The following is a 19,352-nucleotide window of genomic DNA, read 5'->3' on the forward strand; positions in this document are numbered from 1 at the left end:
GAGCAGAGAAAGTGTGTGAGAATTGTGACAGAGGTAAAAGGAGAGAGAAGAAATGACAACCTTGTCAAACATGTACACTGCTTGGGTTCACCAGCTTTGTGAACCCCCCAAAATAGTTGGTAAGTACCACTAAAACTTCCCACTACCACCAAATTCATCCTTCTTCTGTTGATGACCTGCTATGCTGAGAATGAAGATGGCATTGCCTCTAACATGCAGTTGTAAGGTATTCTCATGGGAGCGTGCATGTAATTAAAGAGCAAGGACATTACATTTGTGCTCTCAAGTTTAGTGTAGCCAGAGGACATTTAATCTGCAAATAAATAATAGCTGACCCCCAAATGTAATGACCTAGCCATCTATGCAGAGAAGAGGTTCTGATTACTATTCAGGCAGTGGCATTTGCCATGAAATGAAGGAGCAGTTGCCATCAACATATAGATGAGCAGAGGGAAAATAAAAAGACTCCACAAGTTAGTCTTGTGCAGAGCCTTAACTGGGGAACAGCAGCAAGTCCCACCAAACACCCGCCTGTCACGCAGCTGATGAAGAGCCAGGGTTGGATGGGTCCAGGGAAATAGGGTCCCATCCAAAAAGAAACCCCATGTCCTGTACCTTCTGGATCAGACTGTGACATCTCCACCTTTTGATAACCCCATTCAGCAAAGCATGAATGCACATCCTCCGTTTTTAAGCCCATATTTCATTCTCATTGACTGAAATGGGTCTAAACTATGCAGTCAAGGGGTTTGCTGAACGGGGCTAAGCAACCAATACCACACCCTGTAAATCATACCACTAAAATCAATGGGTTTTATTCTCCTTTTCATCAAAGAACCTATGCAGTCTTTATCAATGTAAAAAGGTGTTAATGTGAATCCAAATCTGCCTCAGCCTAGGGAAAGGTGATGAAATCTGAGCCTCTGAAGTGCTGCTCTTGAGACACTTTTAACACAGGCAATCTTTTCCTTTCAACTATTTCCCTCTCCATTCCAACTGCAGACAACAACATCTCAATGAGCCTGAGTATCATGGCAAACAATTTTCCCTCCTTCAGTGTCTGGGGTCATAAGATTTTTTGTAGCTCTCCAAATCATTAAAATGTAAGAAAGTATCATAACTAGTGAGCAAAAGCTAAAGGACTGCCTTGAATTATCTCAGTGCAAAAATATGCTCTGATTTGGAGTCCTACTCACTAAAGTTTTATGATTGTTCTCGAACAGATCAGTGAACCTGAAGGCTGAGAATTTAAAGTGCCTCTGTCCTCAAGGCTAAAAATCCCCTTACTTTTATGAACCGACACCGCTTCAGTTGTTGATTTAAAGTCCATTTTCTAGCAAAAAGCAGCCCAAATTTTTCCTCCCAGGATGGTTTATGACCATCAAAATTGAACTTTCCTATTTCCATTGGTGAATCACATATTCTGAATTTTAAAATTACATGTATACAAAGCTAGAGGGCATCATTTCCCTAGCACATTACAACCATGTGAAGGGTGTAAATCCAGGGTGTCAATTTTAACAGCCAGTTGTTTTGAATACTGAAATAATGAGACTCTTCTTATAACCATGGGAAGTTGTCCACACAAAAGCACCAGGCCAGTTCCACAGCTGTTACATATCAGCATAGCTCCAGTGAGGTAAGACAGCTCAGGCTGGTAAATCAGCATAGAGAGCTTTTGAAAAATCTCACCCTTAAGTCTGTATCCTCATCCCATCAAGGAGCAAAAGAAATACCACTGCGTAGCTATAACTACGGACACATAAATTGGATGACTTGGGGCAAGGCAAGATTTTTTAAAAGCTGCTAACACATGACTCATCTATTCAAAGCATCTTATCAGCTCCACAGCAGGGGTACATCTACCTGTGGATGAGTCTGAGGATATTTTATCTTGCCCTCGGGCGTCTGTGTTTTCATATACATGCTTGCTCTTTCCTCATCCCTTCAAAAGTACATCTACCATCATACATTGTTTGCATGTTTTATGTCTCACGTTTCACCTCTTGACTCATGTGTCAGTGACCTCAGATGTCCAATTACCATCACAAAAGGGTATTAAATGGAAGAAGTTATCAAAAAGCATTTAGCCAGCTTTTGAATTTAGTAATAATTAGCCCAATACTTATCTCCTGGTAGAGCCATTTGTGTTGCTCTAACACCACTAAGGGAATGTAAACCTGGTAGATCTAGACATCTGGGAACTTCTTTGGCAACAGTCTAGGTGAAAGGATCAAAGGAGGATGAATAGGAGCATGGAAGTAGTAACTCTATGTCTCAGAGCCTTTCAAGTCCTAGCATGGCCTCCTGAAGCCATAAGTAACCCTACTTTCTCCCTCCTCCCTGGGACTGCTCTAACACAGAGCATGAAGTCTGAACCAACCAGAAAATTATACAGCCACAATGGCTTAAGGCCACCTTTGTCCTGCCTCTCATTTCCTGTGACCAGCTCAGTTCAGCCAGGCCTGAGAACCAGTCAACCATCACATTCAAATGAAATGAGGAGCGGTCTGGCTCCAGTAACATTTACACATTCCCAACTGGTGTAAATCCTCACAACCCCATTGGAAGCCACCATCTGCACCAAGTGAGGATGTATTCATACCAAATAGCATGGCCAATTCTAGCAACCCACAATGGTTCCTGCAATAAAAACAAACAGTTCGGAAATCTTTGATCATCGCACTCAAGGAAAAAAACACTTTTGTTTCTTGTAACAAGAAAGCCATGTCACACCGCTTGTACTGCAAGACTCACTGCAAAATGTGCTAGGGTGATTCATAATGAAATGTAAACTGAAATGGCTGGGATCAAAAAGGCAAGGAAATATGCTCCCTAGAGCGATTTTTGAGCTGAATAATGACAGAGAACATGTCTGTCACAGTCCTTGGCATTTTGTCACGTTACAGCAAAGAGCTACTGTTGAAAATGTTATTTCAAAATAAAGGAACAAAGCAAAATCTTGTGTCAATTTTCTATTGTGTCATTTTGGTTTGTGCACAAGTTCATCCAAAACAACCATTCCTTAGGCCTTGGATGCATGTTACTTTTGTAGTGCTTATACTTTTGTCGCCATTCTAGGGTTACAAAAAGTGAGTGTCCATATGGCCAGGCTGTTTGTAGTGCTACAAAGACGGTGGAACTGCCACAAACAGGAACTTCCTCGCAGCACCACCTTGCGTAGCACTACGTGTAACGTGTCAAACAGTTTCATGCTGCTCTCTCAGACCCCCTGCATCCCAGAGTGCTCTGCCTTCTCTCCCCCACTTCCAGACACCCACAGGGAGCAGAGCTGGTACAGAGCTGCTGATGCCCTGCTCCGCCAACCAGCTGATATGTCACCGAAGAGCTGGTTGGCCTGTGGAAGCAGCAACAGCTGTTGCCACCGGGACTTGCAGGCAACTGAAGCAACTCTATAGCTCTACAAATGAACGTCTGCCAAGGCCTTAGAGAAAGCACTTTAGTCCAAGTTTCTGAATTTGTCCAGCTTTGATCTAAGCCATTAAGCAGATGACAAGAAGGTTAAGCATAAATTACTGAAACCTCCATTAAAATGATTTATAACCTGAACAGAGGATAAGAAAATAAAATATTTAAACTGTGGCCTTCATAGAGGGCAAAGGGTTTTGCGGTCGATTGGTGGAACATTCCACTTTATTTATCACGACTCAAGGCGCTGGGAACGAAGAGGTGCGTGGTTTACCCTGGTACATGATAACTGAGCACAAGAGGAACATTTTAAGTCCATTAATCATTATCAGAAAGGAGGAGAGTTAGAACTACTGACCAAGGCCAAAACATATCTTTGTGCAGTAGATCAACACAAGCCCTACAGACCAATTACACTTCCCTTAAACTCTGCTTTGAAGGCCTGTGTGAGGCTTAAGTGACAAACTGAAATAGGGCTATGTTTCCTCACTTCCCTCAGGGTAAAAGCAAGTAGAAGGAAAGTTAGCACGGACCAAAACTCTGTCCTCATCTCTTAACTTACTGCAGTGTGAGCATACGTCCAAGCCTTTTATGGAAATAACAACCAGACCATTTATCTTACTATCGCTTTGTAAAGCAGCTAACAACATCCTTAGATGCTGCCTATACAGAAATGTCCTATTATATCATCGCTGAAACGTCAGTATTTCCTAGTCCAGTCTAAATAAAGGGGTAACCACCAGTTTTCAGATTTACCAGTATACAGGGAACAGCCATATACCTTTAAAAAAAAATTCTTCCTTAGTGACAATATAAATCCCATAAAATAGTTCTGGGGCTGCTGAAACTATAGTAAATTACTGTAGGTTTTCTGGAATGAAATTTCCCTGGGACTTTAAAAACATTTACTACTGCAAATATAGTACTTTTACTTCTAAGCATCAATATTGATTTTACCTTTATTATTTTTAGATTTATATTTCCTTGCGTTGATTAGGATTCAGGTCACACCTCAGGTTATAATACACTGTATACAGTATTTATCTTGTTTCAAAAACTCCTATTAAAATATATCTTTCCCCACTGACAGATCATTTGCCATATCATGCAGCTTTAGGCTGAGCTTTCCGTTCCTTTTTTTAACGCATTAATTTGGTTCTCCCTGCTTTGTCTCTGACTTCACAGAAGCTGTTTAGTTATAGCACGTTTACCAGTTTACAAGGTATTGCATCTTTATTGCCTTTTATAAAAGGGGCATTATGAAAAGATGAATCTCTTTCTATTCGCATGCTGTCTTTGGAATACAAACCCCACACGTACTCATTTCCTCATCCAGAAATTTTAGCTATTAACTGCCAAAACCAGCGACTTTGGTGAGAACAATACAGATGGGAAAAAAAACAAGGCTTTCTAAATAAGAACATCACCTACTTAACGCTTGTATAGTGCCATTCACCAGGATATCTCAAATCATACTTTTCAAATTTGGATTTTATTCTTGCCTTTAAAAAAAATAAAATAAAATAAAAAGAGGGAAACCAAGCACAGAGGCTGCTACCTGCCCAGAGTCTAGGTTAGAAGTGGAAGAGCTGAGATTAGGAATCTTGACTCCCAGCCTTCTTCTCTAACCTGTGTACCAGACTGCCTCCTCATATAGCTCAATTAATTATACGTGGTGCTTTATAATATTATTATAATTGCAATAACAGTAAGGGTTATTTAGTATGATTAAATATATTGTCCACATGTTACAAGCCATGTAGACTTACACTGTAGGATCCCAGGACCAAAGGCTTTCGCCCAGGACAGACATTTTTAGCTTACTTTACCTACGCATGAAAGCTGCAGTATTTAGGAGCTACAGCATTTCTCAACAACCCAGGCCCTGGCGAGCACACCAACCCTGTCCATCTGTTTTCACTACTTACCATAGAAAGTTGAATAGAGTTGAAGGTCTTGGCCCTTATCTTCAATGCACTCCATGAACTGAACCCAGCATCTCTAAAAGTAGCACATAAATCCCTGAGGTGAAGACTGAAGTGATCACCTTCATCCCTGAGGCATAGTGGACTGCTCTACAATAAGGGTATACTCATCTGTGCAGGAAGAAGAGCCTTCTCAAGAGCTGGCCCAAAACGGTGAAATGAACTCCTCCAGATCTAAAGTCATCACCAAGCTCACCAAGACATGCTCTAAGGGCAGGGAGCATTTCTTTGACCTTGCCCTTCCTCACAGGAACACATACTTGGAAAACATTCCTACCAGAACAAGACCTTCCACTGGATACACCTCTCCCCTTAGGGAGAGAATGGAGAAGTAAACAGCAGGTTAAAGATGTCAGCCACATTGTTCAATGCACTGCTGGAAGATGCTGTGATACTACAGTGGTGAGCGTGGTACCAGAACCTGAAGGAAGCAGAACAGTCAAGTAGAGTGACCCAGTGGTTCGGGCACTAACAAGAGAGTTTGCCAAATAGCTCCAGAGTTAATTTTGGTCAGGCCCGTTGAGCCTCTCCGTCTTGGTTTTTCCCATCACAAAACCCAAGTATAATAGTACTCACTTCGCTTTGCAAAGTGCTTGAAGAACCATAGATGAGAAGAGCTTTACAAATAATATAACTATTATTCTTATGCTCCATAGGAGGCTCTGTCAAATCAATTCAAAATAAAAATATTACAAGACAAAATATGATTCAAATGTATTTTTCAGAATCCCTATTTTCTGTAATCTTTTCCATTATATCACTGGGTTATGGTAAACAGCTCAATTTTTTCCTCCATGAATATCTGCTCAAATAAAGAACTGAATTTGCTCTGGCTGTATTTTTGCTCCTTTTGTATTCACTCTCTACAAATAACCAGCAAATGTGTTTCATGGCAGGAATGTTTCTTGAAACAGCTCAATTTAAGCAAGTATTAGATGATGTTCAATGCAGACTCACTTTTGAACTCATCTGTTTCTAAGAATTACGTTCAACCAGTTAGGAAAAGGAATCAATAACATGTGATCCGCATAACCAATCAAAACTAACCAAGTGACCAATACTGTCAGTGCATGTGAGTCTTTCAACTCTCAGAAAAAAGGATGCGTGTTTATGAAAAGGTGGACCCACTATTTCAACCGTCTCCAATATCATACAGCCACAATGAATCACTCTGAAAAGGAAGAATTTGCCAATACCATCCAGTAAAATGTTTCCAAACAAATGCAGTTCGGAAATTATAAGCTACTTGTGCACAGAATGAACAAATAAGAGTTTCAATTCATAAGCTAAGGTCTCAATTCTCTAAATTATAGAAGAGGTAGAATCCTGATTCTGGAGTATTATTCTGTTCATTAAAGTGGGTTTTACTCTACTGCGTGATACCAGTCATAATGTCCCAGTCAAGTAAAGACTCTTTTTATATATATATAGTTCATTTTTATATACATAAGTCATTTTACCTCTGTTGGGTTCCATTCAGACTCTGGGTTCTGGACTCAATTCCAGGATGAAGGCCAACATGAATCATTCAGAGTAATTTGTTTACTCCTGACATCATCATATTTAAAATCTTTGAAATGTAAGCAACATATTTTTGATCTGTATTGCATATATTAAAGTACATTTATGTAGATATTGCTTTGTGCAGAACTGAGTGCATTGACAGCACAAGGCAGATAATAGCATTATAGCAATTGAATACAAGATAATGTTGCTCTTGCATAGCATTTTTCACTTAAAAAAAATGATTTATAAGTCGCTGTGCTCTAAGCTTAAGAAAATCATCCTTTGGTTAAAAGCAAAAAAGAGTCTTATAAGACTTTCTTTACTGAGGGATTGCCAGGGAAGCCAGTGGTGAGGAGGGCTATCAGCCACAGGGAACAAGTCCATCACTGGGTTGGACTGACCAGTCAACAAGACTCCCACATGTGATAAAAGCAGACTCTGCACGGGTATGCCGTCAATTTTGTACACTGACCTCTGCATGGGGGAGGCTCCATAGCTTCCATTCATTTGCTATTTCTTCACTCAGCCTTGGGCTGGCTGTGCCCCTTGCATGTTTTATAGGCAAGTAGAAATACTGAACTGAACACATGAAGCAGGAACATTTTGGAGAGTGCTGGGGACAACTTCCTGGTGTAAGTGTTGGAAAGGCCAAACATGGCCTGTGTTTTCTTGACCTGCTGCTCACAACCAGGGAAGAATTGATGGGGAATATAGAGATGGATAGAGATGATTGAGTTCAGGAAAGGAAGGAAGGAAAGTAGCAAAGTAAGGACCCTGGACTTCAGAAAAGCAGTCTTCAACTTGCCCAGGGAACTCATGGGCAAGATCCCCTGGGAAGCCAGTGTTAGAAATATTATTAAAAATGCATTATCAATAGCAGATTTAGAAAAAACACAGCTGCTAGCCCTCCTTGTCTCCTTAATGGGAGAGGGAAGGGGGGGGTTGGAAATTGAAGGGAAAACCACCAAAGGCCCTTTGTACTAAGGTATCACTCTCTCTTTGTTCTGCAAATTTACTATCTCTTTGTTACACTAAATCACACTTTCTTTCATGACCCCCACATTCTTAGGCTAAGATAAGAGCAATTGCCATTTCAGCCTTCAGGTTGAACTTTGAGTAACCTTGGATCCCTTCTACGCACGCGTGATAACCTAATGCATATTAAGCCTATCCGCCCCGCATACTTAAGTAGTTAATTATAATGCACATGGGACGTATGAAGCGACATGTTTACATATATGTTTGTATGAACCGGAAATGAGTTGTAAAAGTTCCTCCTTCTGCACACGTGGTCAGGAGAGAGGGGATAAAAGCCTGCTAATGATTGTGCCCGGAGGCAGAGTGTTTGATCTTTTGTCTCTCTCTCTGACCCTATTTGCAAATATATACCTTTTGTGTTGCTAATAGAGTGTGTCTGTAGCTGAAGGTTTTTTTTCCTCCTCCCGAGAAACGAACCACGATTTTTACATCAAAAATTGGCGTCCAACGTGGGGCTTCTCGAGGACTACCCCGGAATTCAGTGACGGAGCACCTCCGGTACCAGGGGTTGTGTGCACCGAGCCGACTTTGGACTCGCCCCTGGAATTTGAGGTTTAAGTCCGAATATCCGGGAAGTTAAAGGAAGTATCCCATGTAAATTCTGAGTTTCTGGAGAGGCAGACACACTTTGGAATTTGGATCGAGATCTCTGGGGTATCTGAGTGAGTATACGAATTCCCTTTGCCCAATCTGGTGTACGGATCTAAAACAAAGGATGTGTAAGTTTGCTGAGAAATTCTAGGCTTAGCTCTCATTGTAAATCATCTGTTGTTGAGATCTTTTTGGTATTTGGTGTGCCTTGGGCGCATTTTTGTGGGCAAATGGGTACGAGTAGCTCTCGTGTAGAAAACAATATTGATACCCCTCTAAAAGTCTTATTACGTCATTTTAATAAATTTGCAAAGCCGGCCGATTATGGAATAAAAATGAAAAAAGGTGATTTAACTAAGTTTTGTCAACTCGAGTGGCCAACATTTGGGGTCCACTGGACCCCGAAAGGATCCTTTGTGCTAAAAGAAGTGATAGCTATCCATGAAATTGTTATGCAAAATGGGTATTGGAATCAGTTTCCTTATATTGATTGTTGGTTGTGGGTGGTTCAAAATCAGCCACCTTGGATTAAGAATTACTTAGCAAAGTCTCATGTGATGCTTGTTAAGAAAAAGGCTCGGGGGGGGCCGCCTGTACTTCCTGAGTCTAATGAGGGGGGGGATTCTGAATTGGCTAAGTACCGGACCCGTGCTCCGGTTGCCCTGTCGGGTAGCGAAGATGAGTCAGACGCCTCCTCGGCATCCAGTCCTTCTGCACCACCGCCCCCTCCCTTAGAGAGACCACCACCGACGTACCAATGCATACCTAATGAGTTAGAGCGTGAGCCTCAGCCAAGTGCCTCATCTGAATCAGGAAATAAGGGTTATTATTTGCGCAAGCCTGTAGAGTCACAGCCGGTGTTGAACTGTCCGATGCGAGAGGTTATTGGGGAAGGAGGCACTGCAACTTTTGTCTACACCCCATTTAGCACTTCAGATTTATTTAACTGGAAGAATCAGAGCCCCTCTTTTCGTGAAGACCCTGAAAAGATGAGGGATTTGTTTCGATCTATTGGGCAGACTCATCGACCCACTTGGGCTGATGTCCAGATGATGCTCCAGACCCTCCTAACCCCGGAGGAGAGGAGATTAGTGTTAGGTACAGCAGAGCGTATTGCGGCAGCCAGAGTTGAGTCAGAGGGTGCTGCTGGTCGTACTCTGCGTGATACCTGCCCTGTAGAAGAGCCGAGATGGGACAATCATACTGCAGAGGGCAGAGAGCTGAGTGCACGGTATTTGGGAATTATAGTGGAAGCAATGGGAAAGGCAGTGCCTCGGATTACCAATCTGTCTAAATTGTATGAGGTGAGACAGGGAAGAGAGGAGGATCCCTCAGCTTTCCTTGGGAGGCTGTATGAGGCGTTTCGCAGGTTTTCGGATCTGGATCCAGAAGCCCCAGATAACCAGCGCATGGTAAATCTTATGTTTATTGGTCAATCTGCTGCTGATATCCGTAAGAAGTTACAGAAAACTGAGGGAGGTGCTGGGAAACCGATTTCAGAGCTGGTGGAAATTGCATATAAGGTGTATGGGAATCGTGAGCAAGTGCAGGAGCGCAAGGAGGATAAAAAGGCTCAGCGACAGATGGCAGCACTAGCAGCTGCTATAACTGGAGGGAACCCTGGAAAGGCTGGGATACAGAAGAGGAAGGGAGAAAGAGTGGGAGCAGATGTTTGTGCTTATTGCAAGGAGAAAGGACACTGGAAGAGGGAATGCCCGAAGTTGAAGGAGAAGAGAGAGGGGAAACCGAGAGGTCACCTCATGCGGGCAGAAGACAAGGGTGAGGATTCAGAATGAAGGGGACAGGGATCTAAGACCACTACCCTTCGGGTTGGAGCCCGAGAAGATCCCATGGTAACCATTAGGGTTGGTGGCAAAAACTTTGAAGCCTTGGTGGATACTGGGGCTACATTTTCAATGATTCCAGAAAAACCCCCCTGTGCAGGAACTAGTGAACAGCATGTACTTGTAGAAGGGATTGAGGGAATGCAAACCCGACTCCCTGTTTGTAAACCACTCCTCACCAAGGTGGGAGACCATTTGCTCGAGCACTCCTTTGTGTATTCTCCAAGTTGCCCGGTTGCACTCCTTGGGCGGGACTTACTCACAAAATTGCAAGCTGAGATCTTTTTCAGAGACGATCAGATGGTGGTCCAGCTACCTGTCAAGCAGAGCTCGAACTATCAGATGGCTCTCCTGGAGGACCGACGCCCTGCAGTAAGTCCAGAAGATCACATGACTGGAGTAGACCCCTCAGTATGGGCTGATGGAACCCCTGCGCGAGCTAAGTTCGTCTCCCCGGTAAGGATCGTACTCAAGGATGGGGAGGGGCCCGTTCGGGTAAAGCAGTACCCACTCAGCCGAGCGGCCAGAGCTGGACTCAAGCCGTTAATAGAGAAATACAAGAGGTACGGATGGCTAGTGGAAGGGTCTTCACCCTATAACACCCCCATTCTTGGAGTGCCAAAGGCAGATGGGGTCTCATACAGACTGGTCCAAGACTTACGGGCAGTAAATAAGAAGGTCCTTTCAGACCATCCTGTAGTCCCGAACCCTCACACGATTTTGACACAAGTACCGGGGGAAGCTGAAATATTTTCAGTGCTAGATTTGAAAGATGCTTTCTTCTCTATTCCTCTTCACCGAGAGAGTCAAAAATTGTTTGCTTTTGAATGGGAGGATCCAGATACTTTCCATAAAGCCCAACTCATGTGGACAGTTCTTCCACAAGGATTTATAGCAGCCCCCCATATTTTCGGACTTGCCCTTCAGAAGGACTTGGGGGAATGGAAGGGATCACACCCCACAGTGACTCTCCTCCAGTATGTGGATGACCTGCTAGTTGCAAGCCCAAACTTGCAGCTCTGCGAGGAAGCCACCAGGTCACTCCTAAACACTCTGGGAAAAAAAAGGATATAAAGTCTCTAGAGAAAAAGCCCAAATATGTCAGCCTGAAGTCACATTTTTGGGATATAAGCTCTCAAAAGGAGTCAGAGCCCTGAGTGCAGATCGCATACAGGCGATTCAAGGTCTAACCCCACCTAAGTCACCCAAGGAGCTGCGAGCATTCCTAGGGCTAACTGGGTTCTGTCGACTATGGATACCAGATTACGGTGGGAAGGCTAGACCACTGTATGAATCCCTGACTAAGGAGAGTCTCACTAAATGGAAATGGAATAAAGAAATGCAGCATGCTTTTGATCTGCTGAAGGCAGCATTAACCCAGCCCCCAGCCTTAGCCATCCCAAACAGTAAAAAGCCATATCGACTGTATGTTCATGAGAATCGAGGGGTTGCATCAGGGGTGCTGACACAGCCATCGGGCCCGACCTGGAGACCCGTGGGATATTATTCAAAGGTTCTAGATCCAGTTGCACTCGGGTGGCCAGCCTGTCTTCGGGCTGTGGCAGCCACAGCAGTGGTTGTTGAAGAAGCCCAGAAGATAGTCATGGGTGCGGATATGGAAATACTCACTCCTCATGGAGTTCCCCAGATCCTAGGGACTGAGGGAGGGAAATTTCTTAACCCCTCCAGACAATCACGGTATGAGATATTTTTGCTCTCTAATCCAGGACTTACTTTCAAACATACTACAGCCTTAAACCCTGCAACCTTGCTGCCAGAGCCAGGGCAACCGACGCATGACTGCCTTGAGGTCCTGAATCAGACCACGCAGGTGCGACCTGATCTTGCTGAGGACCCAATTGAAGACCCAGATGTTGAATACTTTGTGGACGGCTCCAGCTCTGTCATTGATGGAAAAAGACGAACAGGATGTGCAGTGGTAACCTTGGATAAGGTAGTATGGAGGGAGTCATTGCCGAGCTCATGGTCGGCACAGGCCGCAGAACTCACTGCGCTCACCTGAGCATTACAGCTGGGGACAGACCAGCGAGTTAATATATACACTGATTCTCGCTATGCTTTTTCTACAGTCCATGCGCACGAACTATTGTGGAAAGAAAGGGGTTTCATTACTGCCTCTGGGAATAAGATTGCTAATGGCCCCCAGATTATCAAACTACTAGAGGCACTCCACCAGCCTAAAGAGGTAGCAGTCATTCATGTGCGGGCCCATGGGAAGGCTGCTGAGAAAAAGCATAAGCTTGGAAATGCAAAGGCTGATGCAGCAGCAAAGGAAGCTGCATTTATTGGGGGAGAAGCGGAAGAGGTATCAAAGCAGGCCATGTCCCATGCCATATGGCCATACGTTCAGGATTTAGTCCCACAGTATTCCCCTGAAGAAGATAAATTTGCACAGAAAGCTTGTGCAGAAAAGAACTCCCGGGGTGGTGGATAGTACCAGGAGGGAAAGTCATGATACCCAGGCCATTGCTTCGGGAGGTGCTGCAACAGCTCCATGCAAGAACCCATATGGGAGGTTTGGCCATGGGTGATCTAATGATCTGCCAAGCAGTAGCCCCAGGGCTATATGTAGAAGCTCAGCGCATTGCTACCAAGTGCATTACATGCCAGAAAGTAAACCCTCGAAGGAAACCCCCTGTGCCAATGGGAGGTAGACCCTGGGCAGCGTACCCTGGACAGGCATGGCAGATTGATTTTGCCGAGCTCCCACGGTCAGGACATCACGGGTTTTTACTTGTCATGGTAGACCAGCTCTCTGCTTGGGTCGAGGCTTGGCCCACCAGGACTGCCACTGCAGCTACAGTAGTGAAGTATTTGTTACAGGAGATCATTCCCCGGTATTCCCTGCCTGAGTCCATCGAGTCGGATCAAGGACAACACTTTGTGGGAAAAGTGGTTCAAGAAGTCGCACAAGCTCTCAAGGTTACTTGGAAACTACACACACCATGGAGACCACAGAGTTCAGGACAAGTGGAACGCATGAATAGAACTTTAAAGACTTTGCTCACCAAAATCTGTATTGAAACACGCCTTAAGTGGCCTCAAGCATTGCCGCTAGCTCTTACTTGCATTCGAAACACTCCCCGACGGGGCCTCAAATTGACCCCATATGAAATTATGTTTGGCAAGCCGCCTCGAGTCTTACCTCCTGGGATGCGAGAGAATGTAACTTTTGAATTAGGTAATAGTGAGCTTCATACATATGTTATTGCCTTGCAGTCTGTCTTGTTTTCTCTTCACAGGTATGCAGCCTCCTTTCAGCGTCTGCCTTTAGATGTACCGGTACATGACTTCTCCCCGGGAGACTGGGTCTTGGTGCAGCGGTGGAAAAAGGAGCCTTTGACTGAGAGGTGGAGTGGCCCTTTCCAGGTACTTCTAACAACCCACACCGCTGTAAAGATTACTGGCCATGATCGTTGGATACACCATACCCGTGTGAAACGACATCCACAAGCGTCAGAGGACAACATCTCCCAAGACGAACTCACTCCGGAAGCTGAGTCGTCTTCGGAACAAGAAGCCAGCAAGTGGAGCTGTGAACCTACTGGTGATCTCCAAGTGCGCCTGAGACGGCTTAATCAAAGCTCAGAAAATCAGACAAGAAAGTAAAAGGGAAAATATGGTGGGAATCTTAATGTGCCTTGTTGTTATCTGCATAATGAAAGAAGCAGAATTGAGCAGCCTTAACCGCTGGCTCACACCCTCGCTTTCCCAAATTGCTCCCCCAGGGACAAATTTGTATGTTGATATGATGGAAAGAATTGCAGGTACTTTTAATCTTACCAACTGCTGGGCCTGTGGGGGGCTTCAGGAGGCCGGAGGCCAGTGGCCTTGGAGGGCTTTTCCTTTGGCCCCGAAATGGCTAGTAAGTAGTAAGGCAGATGTTAAAAGTACTAGTCAAAAATGGGATGAGAACCACAGTTGGGAACTTTCCCAAGTGGCGTTAGGAGAGTATTGCATCAGTAATAATGGTACAGGAAAAAGGTTGGGACACAGCCGTTGCATATGGACTTTAAAAGTAAGGTGGATGAACCTTACAAGATTAGAACGGCTTTATTATCCTAATAGCCCAGGGTATAATCGGCTAGTGTCGCAGCATCCCAATGGAACAATTGTGTGGTTTAATAAGTATTGGAGTGCCACAAATCAAAGTGATGATCGGACAGATTGTACAGACAAGAACCAGGATGGGCTATGGGAATGTTCCATGAAAGGAGGCCACGCAGTTGCTGGTCCTTTGGGTCCAGAAGGAGGCTTGGGGTTTCCCGAGATGCCCTATGGTTGGGCCCCTCCAAATGCCACCAATAGAGAAAATAGGGCCTTAAGAGGATATTATTGGATTTGTGGACGACGGGCCTATACAGTACTACCACAGGGGTGGACAGGAACTTGCTATATGGGAGTAATTGTACCAGCTTTCTTTTTGTTACCGTCTGAGGTTGGAAATGAGTTGGGAGTCTCTTTGTATGATGATTGGAAAAGGGCCAAGAGAAGTATTGATGTAAGTTTGACACAGGGTAGCTCCCAAAAGTGGAAGGAGGATGAGTGGCCTCCTCAGAGGATTATTGAGTATTATGGACCAGCTACATGGGCTAATGATGGGAGTTGGGGATACCGGACACCAATATATATGCTGAATAGAATCATCCGGTTGCAGGCAGTCTTGGAAGTAATTACTAACCAGACCGCCACTGCTCTCGAGTTATTGGCCCGACAAAGTTCTCAGATGAGAGCAGCCATATACCAAAATCGGATGGCCTTAGACTATTTACTTGCAGAGGAAGGCGGAGTCTGCGGAAAGCTCAACCTTTCTAATTGTTGCCTCCAAATAGATGACAACGGGAAAGCAGTCTTAGAGATTGCCAAAGAGATTAGAAAAATAGCCCATGTACCAATACAAACGTGGGAAACCACATGGAATAAGGACTGGTGGTTTCAATTATTTGGAGGACCCTGGTGGAAAAAGGTAGGGTTTGTGCTTTTGTGTGCTCTAACTGGTTTGATTTTTATCCCTTGCCTTATTCCTTGTCTCACTAGATTGATAACCACCACGGTAGAAGGAATGCAGGTCGCAGGAGTCCCTCTAAAAGCACAGACTGCTGCAAAGGTCATGGTCCTAAGGAAAATTCCTCGTAATTATCTTGATATGCCCGAATGAAGTAAAGATCAGAAAGCATCTTGAGGGGGGATATTGTTAGAAATATTATTAAAAATGCATTATCAATAGCAGATTTAGAAAAAACACAGCTGCTAGCCCTCCTTGTCTCCTTAATGGGAGAGGGAAGGGGGGGGTTGGAAATTGAAGGGAAAACCACCAAAGGCCCTTTGTACTAAGGTATCACTCTCTCTTTGTTCTGCAAATTTACTATCTCTTTGTTACACTAAATCACACTTTCTTTCATGACCCTCACATTCTTAGGCTAAGATAAGAGCAATTGCCATTTCAGCCTTCAGGTTGAACCTTGAGTAACCTTGGATCCCTTCTACGCACGCGTGATAACCTAATGCATATTAAGCCTATCCGCCCCGCATACTTAAGTAGTTAATTATAATGCACATGGGACGTATGAAGCGACATGTTTACATATATGTTTGTATGAACCGGAAATGAGTTGTAAAAGTTCCTCCTTCTGCACACGTGGTCAGGAGAGAGGGGATAAAAGCCTGCTAATGATTGTGCCCGGGGGCAGAGTGTTTGATCTTTTGTCTCTCTCTCTGACCCTATTTGCAAATATATACCTTTTGTGTTGCTAATAGAGTGTGTCTGTAGCTGAAGGTTTTTTTTCCTCCTCCCGAGAAACGAACCACGATTTTTACATCACCAGTCTGAGGACAAGAAGAGTCCAGGAGAGCTGGCTGTACTTTAAAGAAGCCTTACTGAGAGTGCAGGAACAAGCCATCCTGATGTGCAGAAAGACTAGCAAGTATGGCAGAAGACCAGCTTGGCTTAGCAGGGAACTCTTCAGTGAGCTAAAACACAACAAGGAAGCTTACAAGAAGTGGACAACTGGATAAATGACTAGGGAGAAGTGCAAGAGTATTACTTGGGCATTCAGGGATGGACTCAAGAAGGCCAAAGCACAATTGGAGTTGCAGCTAGCAAGGGATGCAAGTATGTCAACAACAAAAGGAACATCAGGGAAAGTGGGGTCCCTTACTGAATGGGGGCGGGAAACTAGTGACAGAGGATGCAGAAAAGGCTGAAGTACTCAGTACCTTTTTAAACTCAGTCTTCACAGACAAGGGCAGCTCCCAGACTATCGCACCTGGCAGCACAGTTTGGGGAGAAGCTGAGCAGCCAACAGTAGCAAAAGAACAGGTTAGGAACTTTTTAGAAAAACCGGATGTGTACAAGCCCATGGGATGCACCCAAGGGTGCTAAGGGAGTTGCTTGATGTGATTGCAGAGTCACTGGCCATCATCTTTGAAAACTCAAGGTGATTGGGAGAGGTTCTCAGATGATAGGAAAAGGGCAAATGGAGTGCCCGTCTTCACAAAAGGTCAGAAGGAGGATCCAGGGATCTACAGACCAGTCAGCCTCACCTCAGTCCCTGGAAAAATCATGGAGCAGGTCCTCAAGAAATCCATTTCAAAGCACTTGGCAGAGAAGGTGATTAGGAAGAGTCAGCATGGATTCACCAAGGGCAAGTCATGCCTGACCAACCTGATTGCCTTCTATGATGAGATGACTGGCTCTGTGGATGCAGGGAAAGTAGTAGACATGATATAACTTGACTTCAGCAAGACTTTTGTTACCGTCTCCCACAACATTATTGCAAACAAGATAAGGAAGTATGGGTTGGAAGAATGAACTGTAAGGTAGATAGAAAACTGGCTGGATCATCAGGTTCAAAGGGTAATAATCAACGGCTCCATATCTAATGGCAGCTGGTATCAAGTGGAGTGCCCCAGGAGTCAGTCCAGGGACTGGTTTTGTTCACTATCTTCATCAACAATCTGAAAGACAGAATGGACTATACCCTCAGCAAGTTCGCAGATGACACCAAGCTTGTGGGAAGTAATAGATACACTGGAGGATAGGGATAGGATTCAGAAAGATCTAGACACATTAAAGGATTGGGCCAAAAGAAATTTCATGAGAAATGAGAGATTCAACAAGGACAAATGCACTTAGGATGGAACAATCCCATGTACCAGTATGGGCTGGGGGCTGACTGGCTAAGCAGCAGCTCTGCAGAAAAGGACCTGGGGTTACAGTGGACAATAAGCTGAATAAAGTATTCCCCTGTTGCCAACAAGGCTAACGGCATACTGGACTGCATTAGTAGGAGCACTGCAAGCAGATCAAGGGAAATGAGTATTCCCCTCTATTCAGCACTGGTGAGGCCACATATGGAGTACTGCATTCAGTTTTGGGCTCCCCACTACAGAAAGGATGTGGACAAATTGGAAAGAGTTCAGCGGAGGGCAACAAAATGGTTAAAGGGCTGAGGCATATGTATTATGAGGAGAGGCTGAGGGAACTAGGCTTATTTAGTGTAAAGAAGTCAAGATTGAAGGACGATTTAATAGTAGGCTTCAACTACCTGGAGACGGTTCCCAAGAGGATGGAGCTGGACTGTTCTCAGTGATGGCAGATGACAGAACAAGGAGCACTGGGCTCAAGCTGCAGCAAGGGAAGTTTAGGTTAGATATTAGGAAAAACCCTCTTGCAATGAGGGCAGTAAAGCACTGGAGCAGGTTACACAGAGGGGCGGTGGAATCTCCATCTTTGGATGTTTTTAAGACCCAGGTAGAAAAAGCCTTGGCTGGGATGATCTAGTTGGGGCTGGTCTTGCTTTGAGCAGGGGGTTGGGCTTAGATGACCTCCTCAGGTCCCTTCCAACCTTAATTTTGTATGATTTTATGATTTCTAAGCTGGAGTGGTGGCACTACACCTGCTAAGGATTTGGCCCACATATTACTTGGATGCAAAAAGGGGCATAAGGAAAGAACTCCCTGTGGGAGGAGCAGAGGACACCAGGGAGTTATCACTTTAATAAGGTATCTACTAACTTGCCACAGTCAATAGCCGCTCAGTCTGGCATGCATTTCCCCATCTCTCACACCATATGTTTCATAGGGGTTAGTGCTATTATTTGCTCACTGTATTACAATGCACTTTGTATCTCTTTCTCTCCCTCTCCGTCAGCAGCTTGGAGATCTCCATGTGACTCTCCTCCCCCACATCAGCTGGAAATTTCACACACCTATCCCTAGGGAAAGGATCTGGCATTAGTCCCCAGTTTGCCAGTGGCACAAGGCTCCCTCACAGGGATAAAGCAGGAGTAGCAACACTGAAATCAAAGGAGCCCTGCTAGTGTCAGAGAAGACTTCAAAAGCCCTGCACACCCATCTCCCCTGCACGTCCCCTTCCCCTCCTCTGTTTCCAGTGCTCTCCAAACCACTGACCACAGCTCTAGCCTCCCTGCTCTACTACAGTTTTGCTCAGGGCCAGGCCAAGGGGCAAAGAGTATCCTGCTCAGCCTGTTAACAGCAGCTCTGCCCTTGAAGAAAGCTCGGGGCTTTTGTGTGCGACTTGTCTGAGAAGATGTGATGAGTCCTGGCTCCAAAAGACTAGAGTCGGCACTTTGCCCCAGACAGTTAATGTGTAGAGAAGCCTCATTTGTGAAGCCCTGTGATAAACGGGCTCCCAGCATACTGCCATTTAGGGCCGAAAACAAGCAAAATAAATGGAGAGAGGAGACTATTGAGGAATTAGCCTGAGCAAATTTTGCTGGGGCGGGGGATGGCCAGGTATTGGAGCAATAAGGGGAATGAGCAAAGCCAAAGCAAGGAGCAGGAATTGAATGACATGCACAGCAGTAGAGCATGGACACCGAAGTGATGGGCAAGGCAGCCTCTAGTAGTGGTCTGAGCATGGGACTGGGGCTTGGGGAACTGGGGTTTTTGTCCCGACTTCATCCAGTTGCATCAT

General features: G+C 44.7%; 1 protein-coding gene across 1 annotated transcript in view; it reads right to left on the reverse strand.

The window, feature by feature from the left end:
* Positions 1–19,352, reverse strand: part of MGAT5B (alpha-1,6-mannosylglycoprotein 6-beta-N-acetylglucosaminyltransferase B) — a 188,155-nt gene that overhangs the window by 88,266 nt on the left and 80,537 nt on the right. The gene's annotated exons all lie outside the window — the stretch shown is intronic.

The sequence above is a fragment of the Crocodylus siamensis genome, chromosome 8, assembly GCF_052110815.1.
Source record: "Crocodylus siamensis isolate JL-2025a chromosome 8, ASM5211081v1, whole genome shotgun sequence".
Classification (NCBI taxonomy): domain Eukaryota; kingdom Metazoa; phylum Chordata; order Crocodylia; family Crocodylidae; genus Crocodylus; species Crocodylus siamensis.